Source organism: Callorhinus ursinus, unplaced genomic scaffold, assembly GCF_003265705.2.
Source record: "Callorhinus ursinus isolate GAN/ISIS: 27379988/994484 unplaced genomic scaffold, GSC_fseal_2.0 scaffold13, whole genome shotgun sequence".
NCBI lineage: Eukaryota > Metazoa > Chordata > Mammalia > Carnivora > Otariidae > Callorhinus > Callorhinus ursinus.
Window position 1 is genome coordinate 3,862,885 of NW_027397075.1, and position 5,079 is coordinate 3,867,963.

Consider the following 5,079-nt stretch of genomic DNA (forward strand, 5'->3'; position numbering starts at 1 on the left):
TTTATCCTCTATTATAGATTTTTAGTTAATATACACTAGATTTTTAGTTAATATGCACAGTTGAGATCTTGCATTAGTGAATGGAGTTTTTAGATAATTGATTCATGGAATAATTGTTGACTCTTTCTGGGAAGGGGAAAGGAACAAATGGGATACCTACCAATGGTTTTGCTATTTAGAAATTGTTGATCTGGATCTTCCCTACCATTCAGCCATTTGGAAAACTTTTTTTTTTTTAAATATTTGTTGAGCATTAATAGTGACCCTCCCACCCACAGCAAGTATTCACTGGAAGCCATTTGGTACAATATGACCTCACCTGTCTAGATTAAGTTAGAGAAGGGCACTTGACTCAAATTTGTCAATGAGAAATTCTTTGTTGCCTTAATATATCCTTGTATCCTTAGAAACAAATTCTCCTTTTCTGCTCTAGCTAGCTGAAGATAGTTTCTGTTACTTTCAAGCCAAGAAGCTTTAACCAACAAAATTAGGGATGATTGTAAAATCAGTTTTGTGCAGATGACTAAAAAGCATATAGTCTGGGGCTGGTTCAATCAGTAAAGCATGTGACTATTGATCTCCAGGTCATGAGTTCAAGCCTCACATTGGGCTTTAAAAAATTTTTTAAAGTTAAAAAAATTTAAAAAATAAAAAGCATATAGTCTTCCCTGTTTATTTAGTGCAATGAACTATATTAACTCATACAAAATGGGGGAAGGGTAAATTATCACATTAGCAAGATTAATTTTTAAATGTTTTTATATTTGAAATTGTCTCATTGGTTTTGCTAAATTTTACCGGTTAGTAGAACCCACAGTCACAAAGCGCAGGATTAAAATTTCAGCTTTGTTGTTTACTCTATTACTTTGGGCAACTGATTTATGTTCTCAGAACTATTTTTTAAAAGATTTTATTTATTTATTTGCGAGAAGGAGTGAGAGAGCACAAGCAGGGGGAGCGGCAGGCAAAGGGAGAAGCAGACTGCCCACTGAGCAGAGAGCCTGATGTGGGGCTCAATCCCAGGGTCCTGGAATCATGACCTGAGCCGAAGGCAGACACTTAACCAACTGAGCCACCCAGGCACCCAGGGGATAGCTATTTTTTTTAGCTATTTTAGAACTAGTGTAAGGAATGGACTGGAGCACATAAAGCACAGACCACAAAGTATGGCACAGTGAGCACAGCAGGGTTGGTTCTTAGTAAATGACAGTAGTTATTTGCCCACTTATTTTCCCGTAAATATGGAATATATTGAGATACTTGATATATCGCAACCAGGTGAAAACTGACCTATGAGACAGAAGATTCATTGTTGGAGAAAAGAAATAATTCATAAATTGCCCAGCAGTAATATCTTACATATTTTGCATCTTATGACTTAGAATATAGTTTGTTTCTCATGGCTTTTTAAACTTTCTATTTTAAAAACTGCAGCCAATGCCTGATTACTTTGTGCTTGATTATCTAGTTCTAGACTAGTTAGCCCCTTCATTTCTTGCTGTACAATAGCACAGAGAGAAAGGAAATGACTTCTGTAGAGACTGAATCATCTTTATGTCCTATGTTGTACCTAGCACTTAGTATCAATCAATTTAATAACTTTTTAGTAACTCCAGTTTTAGAAATCTTGGGTAAGACCAAAGGTAAAAATGAGACTCTTCCGGGGCACCTGGTTGGCTCAATTTTTAAGCATCTGCCTTTGGCTCGGGTCACAATCCCAGGCTCCTGGGATCGTGCCCCACATCAGGCTCCCTGTTCCATGGGAGGCCTGTGTCTTCCTCTCCCACTCCCCCTGCTTGTGTTCCCTCTCTCTGTCAAATAAATAAATAAAATCTTTAAAAAAATTAAAAAATAAAAATGAGACTCTTTGAACTCTTGTTTTTCACTGTCACTATCTCGCCAGCCATTTTCACAACTGAGTTCTATGTCAGGGAAATTATATCAAATGCTTGGAATAGTGTTGAATAGAATACACATTGATTCTTATTCAGAATGATGTCAAGTTTGACCTTAATTACTAGAAGAATAAAACTAAGTCCAAAATACTTCAGCGTATTTTATATGTCTTGTGGGAGAAACAAAAGAGAGGATTCCAGCCTTCAAGGAGTCACAAACGTGTAAAACCAGATTTAACTGGCATATTATGAACTTTAGAGAAACTTAAAAAGAAGGCAAAAAGGGAAGGTACAGAACAAGATTGATAGTGTCCTAGTTGTTACACACACACACACACACACAAGCATGTGCATGTGCGGGGTTTTGCACAATCTCTAAATAGGAATACCAGACACCAGACACTAATAACAGAGATTGTTTCTGGGCAAGGGCTGTGGACGACTGCAGGGTCAGGGGTTGGAGGAATACTTACTTTTCAACGTAGAGCCTTTAGTACTATTTAGTACAATTTTACTTACTCTTTTTTAAAGATTTGAGAGTATGCACAAACATGCATGTGCATGAGGTGGGGGGAGAGGCAAAGGGAGAGGGGAGAATCTCAAGCAGACTCCCCGCTGAGTGGGGAGCATGATGTGGAGCTTGATCTCCTAACCCTGAGATCATGACCTGAGCAGAAATCAAGAGTCAGACCCTTAATGGACTGAGTCACCCAGGTGCCCCTCACTTTTTTTTTCTTTTAAAGATTTTATTTATTTGACAGAGAGAGAGACAGAGAGAGAGGGAACACAAGCAGGCAGAGTAGGAGAGGGAGAAGCGATGTGGGGCTCGATCCCAGGACCCCGGGATCATGAGCTGAGCCGAAGGCAGATGCTTAACTGGACTAAGCCGCCCAGGTGCTCCATCACTTTTTTTTAATCATGTCCTTAAAAATTAAAATGTTCTGGTGGCAAGGGAACAGTGAAGTAAAATGTCTTGTTATCCTTTCTGAACTCAAGTTCAAACCACTAAGATGATATATTTTTTAAAGGAGGCTATTAACAATGCAGTAAAATGCTAATTACACAGATTTGTTGGAAAGAGTGAGACTCAAACTGAGGGCTGTCAGATTTTAGCCCAGAAGTCAATCTTTTAAAAAAAAAGAAACACTGGAATATGTAAGCACTTTATATATATATATGAATATATATAAATGAATATATAGAATATTTGAATGAAAGGATTTACAAGAAACTAGTAACATTTTTTAGAGAGAGAGAGTGTGAAGGGGTTGGGAGGGGAGGACTAGAGAGGAAGACAGAGAATCTTAAGCAGGCTCCATGCCCAGCACGGAGTTCTATGGAAGCGTGATCTCACGACCCTAAGATCATGACCTGAGCCAAAATCAAGTCAGATGTTCAACTGACTGAGGCACTCAGGTGCCCCTCAAAACTAGTATTTTTAATATCTATCAGTAGCACTGAAGGATATAGGGAAACTTTACCATATGCCATTTTATGCTTTTTGAATTTTGTAATATGGAAATATTTTACCTAGTCAAAGATTTAAATTTTAAAAATCTGTTCATCCTATAAGGACATTTCTATTTTTAAAGATTTTTTAAAGATTTATTTTTTATTTTTTTTTAAGATTTTATTTATTTATGTGACAGAGACACAGCGAGAGAGGGAACACAAGCCGGGGGAGTGGGAGAGGGAGAAGCAGGCTTTCTGCCGAGCAGGGAGCCCGATGCGGGGCTTGATCCCAGGACCCTGGGATCAGGACCTGAGCTGAAAGGCAGACACTTAACGACTGAGCCACCCAGGTGCCCCAATTTATTCATTTATTGTAAGACAGAGAGTGCGAGAGAGAGAGAGAGAGAGAGAGAGAGAGAGCGAGCGAGCAGGAGCAGGGGGTAGGGGCAGAGGGAGAGGGAGAAGCAGACTCCCTGCTGAGCAGGGATCCCGATACTGGGCTCTACCCCAGGACTCCAGGATCATGACCTGAGCCAAAGGCAGACGCTTAACCAACTGAGCCACCCAGGTGCCCCATCATCTTAACCATTTTTAAGTGTACCATTTGCTAGTGTTAAGTACTTTCACACTGTTGTGCAACCAATCACATAACTCCTTTCATCTGAAAGGCTATAACCCATTATACAACTTCTCATCCCCACCCTCAGCCCCAGCCCCTGGCAGCCACCCCTCTACTTTCCGTCTCCTGAATTCAATTCTGTCATATGAGAAATGTCATGTTAAGTGGAACCATACAATATTTGTCTTGCTGTGACTGGCTTACTTCACTTAGTTTAATGTCCTATCATTCTTTGTTCTAAGTATCTGCAGTGCATAGTCTTCCAGTCTGAGTTAATTTTTAAAAATTACAAATACAGAATTATGGAAGTATACGATGGAAAAGGGGAAGAAATACAAAAACAGCTTAAATTTTTAGAAGTTTTGATCAAAACTATCATACCATCTAAAAACATGCTTTTGCCTATAACTGAAAATTTCAAAAGAAAACTATCCATCTATTAGAGCATTCTTGCATAAATAACCTACTGATATAAAGAAAAAATATAAGAGGAGGATACTCTCAAATGAATTTTATTTATCATTAAAATATACAATCCAATCAGATTTTAAAGTTCTTGGGAAAATGGGAAATTCATGTTCCTTAAATCAAAATGAACATATAAATTGTGGCATGTTACAATGCACTGATTGTGCTTTTATTTTTTTTTTTAAGATTTTATTTATTTATTTGACAGAGAGAGAGACAGTGAGAGAGGGAACACAAGCAGGAGGAGTGGGAGAGGGAGAAGCAGGCTTCCCCCGGAGCAGGGAGCCCAATGCGGGGCTCGATCCCAGGACCCCGGGACCATGACCTGAGCCGAAGGCAGACAGTTAACGGCTGAGCCACCCAGGCACCCCTGTGCTAACTTTTCTATTCGTTAGTGAGGTCACAAAGTACCCTTAAAAACACAGACTTACATTTTCCAATGTCCATTTCTGTGGGAAGTGTACTTACTTTCATCTTCATGCAGAGTATGCAAGGCATTATTTTCCACTTGGAATGCTGGAATGCTTTCGCAAGATGTCTTATTTTATTTTATTTTATTTTTAAAGATTTTATTTATTTATTTGAGAGAGAGAGAATGAGAGAGCACATGAGAGGGGGGAGGGTCAGAGGGAGAAGCAGACTCCC